This window comes from Equus asinus, chromosome 8 (assembly GCF_041296235.1).
Source record: "Equus asinus isolate D_3611 breed Donkey chromosome 8, EquAss-T2T_v2, whole genome shotgun sequence".
NCBI classification, from domain to species: Eukaryota; Metazoa; Chordata; class Mammalia; order Perissodactyla; family Equidae; genus Equus; species Equus asinus.
This window is the reverse complement of record NC_091797.1, coordinates 61,903,287-61,921,936: the sequence shown is the minus strand read 5'-3', so window position 1 is coordinate 61,921,936 and position 18,650 is coordinate 61,903,287. Positions and strand designations below refer to the sequence as shown.

Below are 18,650 nucleotides of genomic sequence, written 5' to 3'. Positions count from 1 at the left end.
AGCCACCCAGCTCGGCCCCACCCACAACCCACCTGTGCATCCTCCATTCCCAAGAGGAGCAGCCAAATGCCCACTAGCACTCTGTTGAGTCAGGCTCGGGTCATCACTGTGTTCCCAGCACCTAACACCAAACCAGGCACACACAGTTCGTGCTCAATAAATATTTATTACATGAGCAAATAAATTAATTAATGCACCTGCAGAAAACAGCCCCTCCTAAAGAACTCCCGTTACCGGACAAACAAGAGGTGCAGCCTTGGTCACTTTGATAGATGAGTGTCTTAATTAGATCACACTCGCAACACGTGATCACTGAGTTAGTTTGTTCAAGCTGGAAGGAATCTTAGTTATCAGCTAGTCCAACCATTTCCTCTCCCACATGAGAAATCTGACCGATTCCACCAAGTGGGGAATATCTTAATTACCTACTGAAACAGGACCTTAGTAACCTGAAGGCAAATAATTTCGACAAGGTAGCATAAGGACCACAAAAATCTGGCCAGACCTGTTGATGGTCTTCATTAAGAGGTTTTTCCAGGTCTTTACACTGTAAATCCCTGTTTCATTGTAAATTCTACAAGGTTAGGGATTATATTCACGGATGAGAAAGGTCAGCTTAGAGGGGTTTTTTTTAGATTATAAAGATATACCTAGTGGCAAGCAATTCTCCTAAAATTCTTTTAAACTTAACAACATTTACTGAGCCGCTCTTATATGTAAGATGCTCTGATAGGCACTCTAGAGGCATCCAAAGGTGAACTCAACAGTCCTGCCCCCAGCGGCTCTTGATTTCATGAGAGGCTGGACAAATGTGTATAAATGATCCTGACACAGTGTAGACCGCAGCACTGGCTATAATAGAGGCACATGGTTAGAGAGAGCAAGGACTGGAGGGACCTGGCCCCACAGGTGGAGGAAGGATATGACTCGGCCCTGAAGGGTGGGTGGAAGGTCAGCAGGCAGGTGGAAGGCAGCAAAGGCATATCACAAAGGAATCAGCATTTGCTGAAGCAGAGGCTGGAAGGGAATAGTCTTTACTTCACACCAACCCTGTGTTGGGCACTTTACAAGTATAATCTCGTTTAGTAGTCACAGCAACCAACAAATTAGATATCAGTGCTTCCATTCTTCAGAGGAGGAAACTGAACCTTGGGAAGATTAATAATGCACCAAATGAGAGTCAAGAGCACATGGGGAAAAGCCAGGACTGATACCCCTGCGTGGCTGACTTCAACGGCTGTGCTTTTTCCTCCTCGGGAGGCCGCCACCCAGGGAGGAGAGAGCTGGTAGGGCATATTTCAGGAACATCAGCTCAGTGTGGTCGGTTCCTGGGGATGGAGGAGGGAAGTGGAACCTGGATGGCAAGGAGTTGAGAAAGTGAGGAAGATGATAGAGAGAGGAGGGGAGACGAGGAGGACAAAGTCAGGGCTTTCTCACTGTTGTTTTCTGAGGTGAAGGGAATCAGAGTAAGTCTCAAGACTCAGGGCTCAGAATAAATGGGGGTTGAAGATGAGGAGAGGTGAGAATGGACAAGACAGCAGAGGAAGAAGAGATGACCGAGTCAGGGGCACAGGTGGAAGGCTTAGCCTTGGGAAGCGTAAAGAGCATTTCTTCCCCAAAACAGGATGAAAGGAAAAGAGCATGAAAAATTATCCACGTTTTTAAAAAAGCAAGAAAGAAAGAAAGCTCAGCGGCAGGGAGCAGTGGATTCCTTAGCCAGCCCAGGGAAGAGCGCTGTTCCGGGCAAGGAAACGCGCAGGGTCAGTTAGGGCTCAAGCGGAGTGGAAAAGATTTGGAGCAGCTGTCGTGGCAATCTGATAGGGAGCTAAAAATGGAGTTGAAGAAGATGGCTGAGGGCACAGGGTGAGTCCGACGGCAGGAGCGGGCGGTGGGTCCGATTACTTTTGGCGCAAAAATCCCTCAGCAGTTTGGGACCAGGAGTAGAAGAGAGGGTCGTCTGGGAAGATGCAATAGGAGGTCAAGAGGGTAAGGGAATGTGGCACTTTTGAGAACTGTGCTGAAACAACTCACCAAGCAATCCAAACTTGACAGGGAGGGAAGGAACAGAGGCAACCGGCACGGGTCCAAGATGCCCCAGGATAGGGAGGGCTCCAGGGGCCACAATGAAGGCAAAGAAGAGGCTTAGTAGGAATGAGTAAGTGGGACAATGGAAGGACATGAGGTTGTGGCTACAGAGGGCATTTCAGAGATGGAGATCTTAAAGTTGGAGCCTCCTGTAGGGCAATGATGTCCAGAGTCTGGCTGTGCACTGAGGAGAGAGATGCAGGTGACAAGGAGGTGAGGGAGAAGCATGACAGAAGGATGCCCTGCAAGCATTGCAGAGGAGGAGGGCATGGATGGAGCAGGAGGAGGACCAGGAGCTGTGTGCTGCCACCGCTCGTCAAAAACACAGCAAGGGAAGTGGCTGAATGTGTGCTGGACAAAGACGAAAGGGCAGAAGAGGAGTTGACTCAGTAAACAGGAAATTCAGCTTGATTTCTAGTGAAAAAGTGTCACAACTAGTGCTGTCCCCACCCCACCCCTAAAAAGAAAGGCAAGTAAAATAGGCTTCATGAAGACTTCTCAGAGGAGATGAGATAGAGCAGGAGACTGCTGGGCGAGGCGGGAGTCAGGGTGAGTAGAGAGGGTGTGATGGTGAGGGACCGTGCCATGGATGTTGGGGTGGGAAACTGCCAAGGCCCAGAGCTGTAGATTTACAAAGTGTCTTCTTCTTTGACCCTCCACCTCAAACAAAGCCAACCCACCCATCTATGCTGTGTCCAGAGCTCAAGGAAAACAACCTCTGGGCCTCACAACCCCTGTTCACAGCAGAAGTCCCAGACCCACCCCCATGGCTGTCTTCTTTATCAACTCCTGCTCCAGGCCAGCAGGGGCCAAGCTCCACTGCCCAGCCCAGGTTCATCCCTTTGACTTGAGAACAGGTTTGATTCTACCTTACTTGACCTTGGTGCTCTCTTGGACACAGTTTTAGACGCACCTATGGCATCCACTGCCAAATTTGGAGCCCTTGCCCACTTCAAGAGAGCATTTAATGACGGCTACCATTTAGTCATGCTCAGTATGTGCAAGGCATGGGCTAGAGAAGGCCTTGGAAGCTATTCAGTTCCATTGTGATTCCTTATATAATATTTCCACCCAAAACTGTCCCACTGCTGCTTGAATACTCCAACACCTGGGAACTCACTCCCCATGACATAGGCCACTGCTGAATGGCTCTTGGAAACTTTCCATTCCCAAACCGGTATTCTTTCCTTCATAGTCACGTGAAACAAGCCACATTCCTTTTCCATCTGATAGGAATCTGAAGACAACCATCGCATCTCAACAAAGCCTCCCCCTTTTCAGGAGAAATAGCTCCAGCTCCTTACATCTCCTCTCCATGAGACACATGCTCAGGTTCCTTCACCATCCTGCCTATTTCAATTGTCAATATATCTCCTAAGATGTGCTTCCCAGCATAATAAATGGCAAACACTTACAGAGTGCTAACTATGGGCAGCCACTTCCCAGGCCCTGGGTGCATATTAACTCATTTAATCCTCACACCAATACTATGTGCTATTGTCAGTACCATTATCATTCCCATTTTGCAGAAACTGAGGCAGAGAGCAGTGAATAACTTGCCCAAGGCTAGTACTAGCAGGAGAGCCAAGAGTCAAGTCCAGCCAATTGGCTGTGCTCATAGCCCTATGCCAGCAGCTCTCAGACTTGCCAGCCATTGGATCACCCTGGGAAGTTCTAAAATCTCCTGAGCCTCGGCTCCACCCCTAAAGATTCTGATTTTATTGGGCCATGTGTCACCTGGGCACCCAAACTTTTCAAAGATGTCCAGGTGATGCTAATGTGCAGCCAAGACTGACAACTACTGTTCTCTGCTGTAAGACTGCAACACCCTGGGGCAGTCTGGCCGGGGCAGGGTAGAGTTGGGCTAGAGAGAAGCAATGGAAATTTCCAAGTTCCTCTTGTGGAGGATACCCCGGGACAGGCCCAGACGTGGGTGACGAGAGCCAGCCTTGCAGGAAGGCTAAGTAAACAGTCACTCAGCTGGTGGAGTTTACAGGCACTGAGAGGTCCTCATTCTCAAAAAAAAAAAAGATAAGAGAAAGAAGACACAAAAACCTCCCCTGACCGGACACTTGGCTTCAAGGGCTTCCTCTGGGAGGGACTCGTACCGATCACAGAGCCCACCTTGGGCACAGAGCCATCACTTCCTCGAACTAGCAGCTTCCTCCACAGTCGACAACAGCACCACCTCCTGACCTCCCCTCCAAAGCTAGAGATGGATGGAGAGGGGCTGCCAGCCCTCCCCTCCCAGACCCTCCCTTTGCCTCCCTGTGCCTATGAATTCTCAGGTCTCAGCAGAAGGCATTCACCTACCAGCCCCTGTCCCCAGGGGCTCACGGGGCACTTCCAATCCATCAGCGCTGGGCTTCTCCCGCTGTTCCCCTCTTCCCTTTCCTGGCCCTCCTCTGGTACTGTCTGTTGACCCTAAACTCAGGTTATTGCTTTTGAAAGCATGAGGGTGTTTCATTGGTTAAAGATTTGCCATCAGATGTTCTGTGATTGTTGCTGGAAACTTCCATACCTTTCTGTTCCTTGAACTTGCTCTTAGCAGTCTGGGCCACGGTGTCAGGGCATAGGATGATGAGGGCCTGAACCCTGGGCTGCTCCCAGGGGTGTGGTCGCCTTTTTTCTTCCTTTTGCCTTCCTTTACCTCCCAGAGCCAGCCCTGCAAACTCCAGACAGCCCTGGCAACCTGAGTGTGAATAAGAGAGAAACTACCCTCATCCCCAAGCCCTATTAATATTTAATGCAAACATCTGAATGCAAATTGACTTCGTTTTTGTTTTATTCTTTTTTCTCCAGGTCCCTCTCTAATGTAGACCACATTTCATCCAAGACAGCCAAGGGGCTTCCCTCTGCTAGAAAGAGGCGGTGGAGGTGGCAGTCCTGTCACTGAGGAGAGAAGCACAAAGATGGGACTGCGCAGGATTGGAGCAGATCATACAGCTCCAAACTCGGTATTTTTAGAATATTTCCAAATGAGAGTGTATCTCAGAGGCATTTATTCTCCGTGGAGGTCACAGTGACTTGTGGGCTTCTCAGCCTGGGAGAGGAATTTTGCAAACAGGAATAGACTATTAGTAGCCTGGAAGCCCCCCAAAAGATCTGCCCCCAAACCTGTAAATCCTCACTTTTTCTACGGCTAAGAAAAAGCAGATGGTGAGGCCAGCCAGGTTGTGTAGTGGTTAAGTTCGCACACTCTGCTTCAGCCGCCTGGTGTTCGCGGGTTCAGATCTCAGGTACGGACCTAGCACCACACATCACGCCACGCTGAGGCAGCAACCACACACAAAAAATAGAGGAAGATTGACACCGATGTTAACTCAGGGACAATCTTCCTCAAGCAAAAAGATGTTAGCTCAGGGCTAGTCTTCCTCACAAAAAAAGAAAAGAAAAAAGAAAAAGTAGTTGGTTCAGCAGACAGCTTTGTCCCCCTCCCTCCCCAGTCTAGGAACCTGGCTATCTCCTGGTCTGTGCTGCAAGACTGAGGTTGAGAGAGTTAAAAAAGGGCGTGGGAGGGTAATAAATTTTAAAAGGAGAGCCAGAAAGGCAAATGTTATATAAAAGATTTAATTGCTTGAGATTGCAAAGGAATTGGTAAGTGCTTGAGGAGTAAGAAAAGTGAACAGATGTGGGGTATTTATTAATGAGTTCCTTAAATTTCTGGTAATAGGCTAGGGGCAATATTTCTGCAGGCAGGAAAGTGATGACAAAGAAGCAGTCCCAGCCAAATGTCTGCTTACTGTGGCATGTGTTTCATCTTTTGCCTCCCGTAAGTGTTCATGCACGCACACACGAATTCAGGAGCTGTGAGAGTAAATCCTCTCTCATGTGAGAGATGTGGGTGCATACGAACAGTGTAAGGAACTGGGGCCAGAGAACAAATCTGTTGATACACTTCTTCCTAAATCCTTGCAAAACATCTGCAAGGACAAGGATGCCATAATTCTTTGGGAATTGCTTTCTAGATTTACAGGGGCTGCATATCATCCAGAGCAAGGAGATAAAAAGACCCAAACAGGCTAAATGGTATGCCCAAGGTCACAAAATGAGTCAGGGATGCAGCCGTGGACAGGAACCCCCTCCCCGCCGACTCCTCACCCAGCTCACGTATTCCGATGTGTTCACCCATTCATAGCAGGTGGCGACCACCCCCTGAGAGGAGCCTGGGATCACGGCGGAGGACGTTACTCTCCAACCATCCATCAGAACAGTTCAACAGACCAGGAAGTGAAAATGGAGCAAAGAGGCATAAGGCAGGGAGAAGAAACAAATAGAGCAGGGTTACATGAGTTATTCTCAGATCCTTGGATCTAGAAGTTAATTTTTAAATCCCCAGCTTGGAAATACAACCCGCTGGTACAGCCTCCTAAGCTAAGCTGTCATCCCCATTTTTTATATTTCACACAGACCTGACTATTCTAGCTACTTCACACCAAGTTTTGTGAGAAATTCTACAAGAAGTTTCCTATTTTCTCTTAAATTATAGGATGTGACATTTGCCAGTCTTTAACTATAATGAATGTATATGCCTTTGATCTCTTCCCATACAGGAGACATCTACACAGTTGAACAAACTTCTAATCAGCTTTGCTTTTGTCTTCTGTTATCCTGTGCCACCGCTCACCTGTGTTAACAGTGTCCCCCAAGAACCCTTTTATGGCTGAATAACAGCATGTCCTGGCTGGCTTGATGAACTCCTTCCCTATTGGGGGGCATTTCTAATCCTCCACCATTATAAAGAGATGTGTTGTGAATATTACTGTGCACCTTCCTGATTTTCCCTCTTTCAAGTTATTTCCTGGGGGTATAGTCCCCCAAAGAGATAAGGCACGGTTCTTGACTTCAAGGATCTTTCATGAGAGTGTGGGAGGCTCAGGCAGCAACATGCAGTGTCACACAGTCAGGCAGGTGCTGGACAGACGAGCACCGATGTGAGGGACATTCTGTCTGCCTCACCAGGTGCACTCTCCTCCCCTCTCCACCCTGCTCTGAGCTCCAGGTTGCCGGCCTTCATGAATTGTATCCAAGGGTCCCCTTGTCACCTGGCTTCCCACAGGGCTGACGAGTGGGAGGCTCCAGGAGGAGATGGGAGAAGGGGAGGAAGGCAAAAGGACTCCTCCCTCCCAGGCCACAGTTCTCAGTTCATGTGCTCCCCTACCGAAGCTTCTGTCAGGAGTCTTCTCTGGGCCCCAGGAATCCCTTCTCTTCTTGGCCCCTTCAGGCTTAGAGGTAGCCGTGGTTTCCTGGATGCTAGCCCAGGGTGTTCCCCCTTCCCTGGCCACGCCTTTATGAACAGTCTGTCGTTAAGTTCTCCTCAATGACCGATTTAGATGGTGCCTGTGTCTGCTGCCAGGAGCCTGAGCAATGTGCCAGAGTCCTGTGGGACAACTGACAAGGGACTTTAACCAATGGGGGTCGGGGTACAGCAGTCTTGACACAAGTGTCTGCTAAGCTGGAACCTGAAAGGCTGGACAAGTTAGCCAGGCACGGGGGCAGGGAGAGGAGGGAACATCAAGCACAAAACAGGGGGCAAAAAGGAGAACCGCTCAGGAACCTCCTAGAGATTCCAGACGCTGAGGCCTGGGAAGACGAGTGACTAGAGAGAGGAGACGGGGGTCTCAGATGCTCCTGTAAATTAGGGCACGTCCAACAGAGGAATCTCATGCAGCTTTTAAAAGCTATGTTCACACAGACTTTAATGACTCAGTCCATGCATTCAACAATCAAGCTCCCTGTGTTCAGGGCAGGCATTGAGAGGCACCGCAGAACAGAGACAAAATTGCTGACCATGTATCTTAATGACACAAGGAAATGCCTGTAGATTAACAACGAGTAAAGTAAAATAATTGCTTATCTATGAATTCTATATGATCGCAAATCATAGAAAAAAACTAGAAGAAAATACACTAACAACATTGAAGTTATCTTTAAGGGATGGAATTTTTAGTTATTCTTTCCTAGATATTTTTCGATATTTTCCAGATCCGATTTTTTGTCAATATTTTGTTTTTATTAGAAAAAAATTATTTTTAAATTTTGGCTTAAGATAAATTCTTCCTTTGTAAAGGATGAGAGCATCCAATAATAATTGGGAAACACCGTTGTATATCTTGTTCAATATTTTTCACCCCGCGTTTTATTTCACAGATGTCTATCAAACTCTGTCTTCAAGACAACCCAAAAAAGACACGGAAGGCGGCTCTTGGGCCTTTAACAAGGAGCCCTAAGCGGCGGGGATAACATTGGACCACCCACATGTGCTCCTTAAGCTCTGTTTCCTACTTCCTCGTTCGCCTGCGCTGACCCACCACCTCAGCGGCAGTTCACAGCCAGATGCTTGTATCTGCCGCACAGGTTTCTTGAGTTTTCGACCCAACGCTTGGTGAGGGATCTCACTGGCTTCCACCCTCAGCCCCACCCTTGCTCTCAGGCTGGCGTTGACATTTTGATTGATGACAGCTGGTAATCAGCTCACCTCGCCCTGCCCTTGCTTCCTGGATCCGACTCAAGCGCTCCCCCAGCTCCTTCAGGGGTGACACACTCACCTCCACCCCTTATTGTAAGGCCCTGGTTTCTGCTTGCTGTGCCCTGCCCTGGGGTATGTAAAGGACATCTCCAAGCTGACACCCTCCAGGGCCTCCAGAGGATATGGCAGGTTTCCCAAGTTTGACATCCATTGCTAACTGTAAAATTTTTCTTACCAGCTGATAGCAACAACTTTTTAAGTGGGGCTTTTGGGGAGAAGTTTATTTGGAGAGGGAGAAATAATGTTAATATTCAAGAAAAACAGACAGTTGATAAAATTCAGGAGCCAATCCTAATTTTTTAAAGAAGTACGATAAAAGTCATTTCTCAAAAACCAACAACAAACATTATATTAAACAATGAAATACTAAAACTATTCCATTAAAGTCTGGACTAAGTCATAGATGCCTCCCTCACCAAAGCTATTCAGTCTACTTTTACAAGTTCTCACTAACGCAATAAGACAAGAAAATTGACAAAGTATAAATATTGGAAATAAGAAAATGTATATGACTGTACACCTAGAAAACCAAAAGATTCTATTTTAAAAACCTCTTATAAATACTAACAGATTTTGTGAGGTAGCTGCATATAGTAAATGTACAAAATTCAAAAGCTCTTATTTATGCAAGCAATGAGTTTAAAAAGGAAATAGAGTTGCAAGATACAAGGTTAATACACAAAAGTCAATTGCTTTCCTACATACCAGCAATAAAAAAGTGAAATTTGAAATTTAAAACACAATACCATTTACATTAGCACCCCCAAAAATGAAATACTTAGGTATAAATCTAACAAAATATGTACAAGGTCTATCCAGTCATCCCTCAGTACCTGTGGGGCATTGCTTCCAGGACTCCCTGCAGATACCAAAATCTGAAGATTAGATTTCTTATAATATCTAATACAACATAAATGCTATGTAAATAGTTGTTATACCATATTATTTAGGGAATAATAACAATAAAATTCTGTACGCGTTCAGAACAGGCACAACCATCTTAGGCCTTTCAGTCCATGGTTGGTTGAATCCGTGGATGGGAAAGCCATGAATGCAGAGGGCCTACTGTATGAGGAAAACTACAAAACTCTGATGAACAAAATCAAAGAAGAACTAAATAAATGGAAGGATAGTCCATGTTCATAGATAGGAAGACTCAAGATTGTCAACATGTCAGTTCTTCCCAACTTAATCCATAGATTCAATGCAATCCCAATGAAAATCTCAGCAAGTTGTTTTGTGGATTTGAGCAAACTGATTCTAAAGTTTATATGGAGAGGCAAAAGAGTGAGAATAACCAACGCGACATTGAAAGAGAAGAACGAAGCTGAAGGACTGACTCTACTCAACTTCAAGACTTACTGCAGGGGCTGGCCCCGTGGTGCAGCAGTTAAGTTCACACGTTCTGCTTCAGCAGCCTGGGGTTCGCTGGTTTGGATCCTGGGTGCAGACCTACACACTGCTTAGCAAGCCATGCTGTGGCAGGCGTCCTACAAATAAAGTAGGGGAAGATGGGCATGGATGTTAGCTCAGGGCCAGTCTTCCTCAGCAAAAATGAGGAGGATTGGTGGCAGATGTTGGCTCAGGGCTAATCTTCCTCAAAAAAAAAAAAAAGACTTACTGCAAAGCTACAGTAATCAAGAGCATATGAAACCATGTTCCATATCATATGTCACCCAAAAAATGAATATTAAAACAACAAGATCTCCCTACACACCTACTAGAATGGTCAAAATCTGGCACACTGACAACACCAAATGCTGGTGAGGATGTGGAGCAAGAGGAACTCTCGTTCACTGCTGGTGGAAATGCAAAATAATACAGCTACTTTGGAAGACAGTTTGGCAGTTTCTTACAAAACTAAACATACTCTTACCATACGATCCAGCAATCGTGCTCCTTGGTATTTACCCAAAGGAGGTAAAAACTTAAGTCCACACAAAACCCTGCATATGGGTTTTTGCTGCAGCTTTATTCATAATTGCTACAACTCAGAAGCAACCAAGATGTCCTTCAGTAGGAGAATGGATAAATAAACTGTGGTACATCCAGACGATGGAATATTATTCAGTGCTAAAAAGAAATGAGCTATCAAGTCATGAAAACAAATAAAGGAAACTTCAGCGCACACTACTAGGTGAAAGAAACCAATCTGAAAAGGCTACGTACTGTAGGATCCCAACTATATGACATTCTGAGAAGGAAAACTATGGAGACGTGAAAGGATCAGTGGCTGCAGGTAGGGGAGGGATGAACAGGCAGCAGAGAAGACTTCTGGAGACGTGAACTGCTCTGTATGATCTATGACCATGGACACGCGTCATTATACATCTCTTCAGCCCCTAGAATGCACAGCACCCAGAGTGGACCCACACGTAAACCATGGACTTTGGGCAATGAAGATGTGCCAGTGCGTGTTCATCAATTGTAACACATGTACCATTCTCGTGGGGGGTATTGATAGCCAGGGAGGCTGTGCGTGTGTGGGGGCAGGGGGTATGTGGGAAATCTGTGTACCCTCCCCTCAATTTTGCTGTGAACCTAAAACTGCTCTAAAAAATTCTCTTAATAATAATTTTTAAAAAGGAAATGGAAAAATAATCTTATGCATAATAAAGAACAAAAATATCTTTGAATAAATGTAACAAGAAACACATAAAACTTAAGTAAACTATAGAATTTTGTTAAAAGACAGACAACACAATGATCCTGGATGGAAAAACAATGAAATAACATACAGCTTCCAAAATTAGTATAGTGGTTTATTAAGAATTCCAATTAGTACGCACCTAACACAGGAGCACCAAAATTCGTGAAGAAACTGTTAACAAAACTAAAAGGAGACATCAACAGCAATACAATAATAGTAGGGGACCTCAACACCCCATTAACACCAATAGACAGATCATCCAGACAGAAAATCAACAAGGAAATTATAGAATTAAATGAAAAATTAGATCAGATGGACCTAATAGATATATATAGGACACTTCATCCAAAAACAGCAGGTTACACGTTCTTCTCAAGCGCGCATGGAACATTCTCAAGGATAGACCATATCTTGGGAAACAAAGCAAGCATCAATAAGTTCAAGAGGGTTCAAATAATATCAAGCACCTTTTCTGATCACAATGCTGTGAAACTAGAAATCAACTACAAGAATAAAGCTGGGAAAGGGCCAAAAATGTGGAGACTAAACAACATGCTACTGAACAAACAATGGATTATTGAAGAAATTAAAGAAGAAATCAAATATAATCAGGAGGCAAATGAAAATGAAAACACACCGTACTAAATTATCTGGGATGCAGCAAAGGCAGTCCTAAGAGGAAAATTCATTGCAATACAGGCTCACCTCAATAAGCGAGAAAAATCTTACATAAACAACCTCAAACGACACCTAACGGAATTAGAAAAAGAAGAACAAACAAAGCCCAAAGTCAGTAGAAGGAGGGAAATAATAAGAATTAGAGCAGAAATAAATGATATTGAAACAAAAAAGACAGTAGAAAGGATCAATGAAACAAAGAATTGGTTCTTCGAAAAAATTAACAAAATCGACAAACCCTTAGCCAGACTCACTAAAAAAAAAAGAGAGAAGTCTCAAATAAATAAAACTAGAACCAAGAGAGGAGAAATCACAACAGATACCGAAGAAATACAAAGGATCATAAGAGAATACTATGAAAAACTATATGCCAACAAATTGAACAACCTAGAAGACATGGATAAATTCCTAGACTCATACAACCTCCCCAAACTGAATCAGGAAGAAATAGAGAATCTGAATAGACCAATCACAAGTAAAGAAATAGAAACAGTAATCAAAAACCTCCCCAAAAATAAGAGTCCAGGACCAGATGGCTTCTCTAGAGAATTCTACCAAACATTCAAAGAAGATTTAATACCTATCCTTCTCAAATTGTTCCAGAAAATAGAGGAAGATGGAGCACTCCCTAATACATTCTATGAAGCCAACATCACCCTGATCCCCAAACCTGACTAGGACAACACAAAGAAGGAAAACTACAGGCCAATATCGCTGACGAACATAGATGCAAAAATCCTCAACAAAATTTTGGCAAACCGAATACAGCAATATATCAAAAAGATTATACACCATGATCAAGTGGGATTTATACCAGGGACACAGGGATGGTTCAACATCTGCAAGTCAATCAATGTGATTCACTACGTTAACAATATGAGAAACAAAAACCACATGATCATCTCAATAGATGCAGAGAAAGCATTCGACAAGATCCAACATCCATTTATGATAAAAACCCTCAGTAAAATAGATATAGAAGGAAAGTACCTCAACATAATAAAGGCCATATATGACAAACCCACAGCCAACATCATACTCAACGGACAAAAACTGAAACCCATCCCTCTCAGAACAGGAACAAGACAAGGGTGCCCACTTTCACCACTCTTATTCAACATAGTACTGGAGGTGTTGGCCAGAGCTATTCGGCAGGAAAAAGAAATAAAAGGAATCCAAATAGGCAACGAAGAGTAAAACTCTCACTGTTTGCAGATGACATGATCTTATATATAGAAAACCCCAAAAAATCCATAGAAAAACTATTAGAAACAATCGACAACTACAGCAAAGTTGCAGGGTATAAAATCAACATACATAAATCAGTAGCATTTCTATATGCTAACAACGAACTAACAGAAAAAGATCTCAAGAACTCAATCCCATTCACGATCACAACAAAAAGAATAAAATACCTTGGGATAAATTTAACCGAGGAAGTGAAAGATCTATACAATGAAAACTACAAGACCTTCTTGAAAGAAATCGACAATGACATAAAGAGATGGAAAGACATTCCATGCACACGGATTGGAAGAATAAACATAGTTAAAATGTCCATACTACCTAAAGCAATCTACAGATTCAATGCTATCCCAATCAGAATTCCAATGTCATTCTTTACAGAAATTGAACAAAGAATCCAAAAATTCATATGGGGCAACAAAAGACCCCGAATTGCTAAAGCAATCCTGAGAAAGAAGAATAAAGCTGGAGGCATCACAATCTCTGACTTCAAAACATACTACAAAGCCACAGTAATCAAAACAGCATGGTACTGGTACAAAAACATGCACAGATCAATGGAACAGAATTGAAAGCCCAGAAATAAAACCACACATCTATGGACAGCTAATCTTCAACAAAGGAGCTGAGGGCCTACAATGGAGGAAAGAAAGTCTCTTCAACAAATGGTGCTGGGAAAACTGGACAGCCACATGTAAAAGAATGAAAATCAACCATTCTTTTTCACCATTTACTAAAATAAACTCAAAATGGATCAAAGACCTAAAGATTAGGCCTGAAACAATAAGTCTTTGAGAAGAGAATATCGGCAGCACACTCTTTGACATCAGCTTCAAAAGAATCTTTTAGGACACCATAACCCCTCACATGAGGGAAACAATAGAAAGAATAAACAAATGGGACTTCATCAGGCTAAAGAGCTTTTTCAAGGCAAGGGAAAACAGGATTGAAACGAAAAAACAGCCCACTAATGGGGAAAAAATATTCACAAGTTATTTATCCAACAAAGGGTTAACCTCCATAATATGCAAAGAACTCACACAACTCAACAATAAAAAATCAAATAACCCAATTACAAAATGGGCAGAGGACATGAACAGACATTTCTCCAAAGAAGATATACGGATGGCCAATAGACACATGAAAAGATGCTCATCATCACTAATCATCAGGGAAATGCAAATCAAAACTACACTAAGATATCACCTTACACCTGTTAGAATGGCAAAAATATCCAAAACCAAGAGTGACAAATGTCGGAGAGTCTGTGGAGAAAAGGGAACCCTCATACACTGTTGGTGGGAATGCAAACTGGTGCAGCCACTATGGAAAACAGTATGGAGATTCCTCAAAAAGTTAAGAATAGAAATACCTTATGACCCAGCCATCCCACTACTGGGTATATAGCCTAAGAACCTGAAATCAGCAATTCCAGAAGTTCCATGCACCCCTATCTTCATTGCAGCATTATTCACAATAGCCAAGTCATGGAACCAACCTAAATGCCCAGCAACTGATGATTGGATAAAGAAGTTGTGGTATATATATACAGTGGAATACTACTCAGCCATAAAAAAGGACAAAGTTGTCCCATTCACAACAACATGGATAGACCTTGAGAGTATTATGTTGAGTGAAATAAGCCAGACAGAGAAAGACGAATTCTGTATGACTCCACTCATAGGTGGTAGTTAACATATGGACAAAGAGAACTGATCGGTGGTTGCCAGGGGAAAGGGGGGTGGGGGGAGGGCACTAGGGGTGAAGTGGTGCACCTACAACATGACTAATAATGATGTACAACTGTAATTTAACAAGGATGTTAACTTTTATAACCTTAATTTAAAAAAAAGAATTCCAATTAGAGCAACAGGAAAATGTTTACATGCTAAATAAAATAATCTTAACGTTTCCATGGAAGAATAAATATATAAAGATTGCCAAAAAAGTTTTTTTTTTTTTAAAGATTTTATTTTTTCCTTTTTCTCCCCAAAGCCCCCCAGTACATAGTTGTATATTTCTCGCTGTGGGTTCTTCTAGTTGTGGCATGTGGGACGCTGCCTCAGCGTGGTCTGACGAGCAGTGCCATGTCCCAGTGCCATGTCCGCACCCAGGATTCGAACCAACGAAACACTGGGCCGCCTGCAGCGGAGCGCGCGAACTTAACCACTCGGCCACGGGGCCAGCCCCTGCCAAAAAAGTTTTAAAATGAAAATGGTGAAGGAGCTTGCTCCTCCAAGTATGAAGACTAATGATCGATGCCATTACAAACTCCACGGAACTGGGACGGGAACAGACAAGCAGATCACGAAAGAGAACACAGAGCCCAGAAGAGGATCCAAGGGCACGGAAGAACACACTCTATGCTGAAAGAAGCACGTCAGTTCAAGGCGAGCGGTGGACTCTTTCATAAATCATGCCGGCATAACTGGAAAGCACTGCAAAACCATTGAATTAGCACCCCTTTCTCCATACCACACTAAAAAATAAATTCCAAGAGAGATTAAGAGTTTTAATGTCAAAAATAAGCAATAAAAGCTTTAGAATAAAATATTAGAAAAAAATATTTGCTTGAGATAGAGAAGATATTAAACAAAACAAAAATCTCAAAATCCAAAAAACGAAAGATTGAGAGATTTACTACAAGAAAATTTTACCGTGGTGTCTGCATGACAAAAGACACCACTAAGTCATCAAATGAGCAATAAACTGGAAGAAAATATCTGTATCATTATGACAGCCTTAGGGTTAATAACCTCAATATTTTTTAATCCTATAAATTAATAATAAAAAGAGGAACAACCTAAAAATATGTGAGAAATAATGTATAGACCAGCAATTCACAAAAAAGGAAATGCAAATGACCAATAAGTTTATGAAAAATTGGTCAATTTCACTACTGATCAGAGAATCAGAAATTAAAACAATAATGAGATATCTTTGACAAAAAGTTGGAACACGGACAGTGTCCAGTCTTTGTGAGAATGTAGAGAAATGGACTCCCTCACACACTGGTGGCAGTGTGATTTGCTCCATTTTTTGTAAATTAAACGGTTTCAGAGGCTGGTCCCGTGGCTGAGTGGTTAAGTTCGTGCGCTCCACTGCAGGTGGCCCAGTGTTTCGTTGGTTCGAATCCTGGGCACGGACATAGCACTGCTCATCAAACCACGCTGAGGCAGCGTCCCACATGCCACAACTAGAAGGACCCACAACGAAGAACATACAACTATGTACTGGGGGGCTCCGGGGAGAAAAAGGAAAAATTTAAAAAATTTAAAAAACAGTTTCAGCGTACATTAAAATTAAAAGGAGGCATACCAGCCATCCCACTGCAAGTTACCTATTCTACAGAAGTAAAAGCTTCAGTACTTATATACACAGGATTTCAGTTAAGTATTATTTATAATGGTAAAAAAACTAAAAACAATTGGAAAGTCTATCCATAGGATTGAAGAAATTATAGCAATTTTGTGTGTATATTATGGAGCTCAAATGATTTCAGTCTTAATACATTGATCTGGGAAGATATCCATGATATATTGTTAAGTAAAAAACAGATTGCAAAATAATAGATACAATACAATTCCACTTCGTTAATATAAAGCAATCTGACATACGATTTGCGTTTCTATAAAATAGGGAAACAAAAGGATTCACATCCAATTCTGTGATGATGGGGAGAAGCCGGAAGGAAGGGAGAGGATTAAGTTTTTCCTTTATGCTGTTCTGTATTGTTTAAAATTGTTTCAATCAACACGTGGTACTTTTATAATAATAAAAAAATCGTAGAAGGCGGAGAGAATTGTGCACCAGGTAGAAAGAGGACTGCACGTTTTTTACATCCGGGAAGCAGAGCCGCGGTGCTTGGCAGAGGGAGCCTCCTCCCCAGCTGCCCCCGCAGGGAGAGGGAGGGAAGGAAAGCCGGTAAGTTGCTCGGGCCTTCTGATGTAGAGGACAGTGAAGCTTGCTGCCTGTGTAGTGTCATTAGTCAGTGTCCTATGGCATGACACAGCACCAGGCCACCAGCCCAAACACACAACCAACGCCTCCCTGGGTCTGCAGGGCGGGAGGGAGATCCGCAGCCAGCACCTGAGACCCTGTTCTTCCCTCCCGACGTCACACCATGCGTCCCGTGCCTTTCATCCCTGGGTCTACCTTTCCCTTAATTTTCCCTTTAAAGAAAAATTAAATCTTAGGCTCTTATAAACAACCTCCAATAAACTCCAACTTGTGTTATAAAATTCCTTTTAAGAAATAAATAATTAAAATGCTGAGACTGGGTGACATTTTGCTTACTCAAAGCTGAGCGGTGGTTAATGGCCTTCGGCCTATCCTTGGTTTCCGTTTCTGAGGACTTGCCTCAGAGGTTAACCTGCTACAAACTTGGCTACTCATAAACTAAGGAGGGAGCTCAGAATGCACAAGAGCACTCACTTTTTAAAAACTAATTTTTTGCTATTGCAATTGACCGCATCCATTTGATTATTAATTTGTTGAATTTAAATTGAAGGAAATTTGAGACTTGCACACAGAGACAAGCCTTTTATGAAGACTCCCATCTGGGAAGCAGATTTATGAGGCCTTTTGAGACCCAGAATCACTTTAGCATGAAGAAGCACCAGGCAGGCCACCCCCACCCCCCTCCTAAACTGAGAGTGTGGGGCTCCGGGAACCTGAAATGCAGAAAGATACCCAGATGGGAGGGTTCCTGAGCCGTTATGGTTGAGACCTGAATGAAGTTAACTTTTTAGAGTGAGTGGAATAGAACAGAGCTATTCTTTGAGGGCCGATTTTTTTTAAATGACTTCTCAACCAGGTGGCTGCTTGGGGCTTTGGAAGCTCAACATGAAATACAGGGAAGGAAGTGACAGCGTGATGGAGCAGGGCAGCTGTCAGCATCAAGTGAACACATGCAGAATGTTATAAAGGAGTAGAAGAGCCAGGAGCCCCAGCATCGGGCTGGAGGGGGTGGCTCCTCCCTCCACAGACTCCCCTGCAAACCACATGTTGGCAAGTAAACAGAAAGATGGACGGCTCAATGTGCACTGAAATAGGATTAAAAGTGGCAATTTAATAGCAAGATTCAAGGAGGAAGCAAAGTAGCTTTTCCACGAGTTTGTTGTCAGAAACATCTTTCCATCATTTTTGCTCGGCTTTACAATACAGTATTGAAAGAGGACTCCAAAACACTATTCCGGGAAACTGGAAAGTGTTTTCATTCTCAGTGCTAAAGATGACACAGGATAAGCAGTCAACATTGAAAGTGGAGGCTTGGACAGAAACAACAGGGCCCTCATCCATAAGCTAAAAGTGATAGCAGCACTATTGACAACAGCCAAAAAGTGGAAAAACCTGAGCATCCATCAACTTATGAGTGGATAAACAAAACATGATGTATATGAACAAACGGAGTAGTATGCAGCCTTAACAAGGAAGGAAATGCTGACACATTCTACAACATGG

At 43.4% G+C, this 18,650-nt stretch overlaps 1 long non-coding RNA gene across 3 annotated transcripts in view; it reads right to left on the bottom strand.

The window, feature by feature from the left end:
- LOC106832094 (uncharacterized) overlaps window positions 1–18,650 on the bottom strand; it is a 63,576-nt gene that overhangs the window by 26,227 nt on the left and 18,699 nt on the right. For all 3 annotated transcript variants that reach the window (XR_011505228.1, XR_006529876.2, XR_006529878.2), the window contains exon 3: window positions 9,977–10,104. This is a non-coding gene — a long non-coding RNA (uncharacterized lncRNA). The remainder of the gene's footprint in view (window positions 1–9,976; window positions 10,105–18,650) is intronic.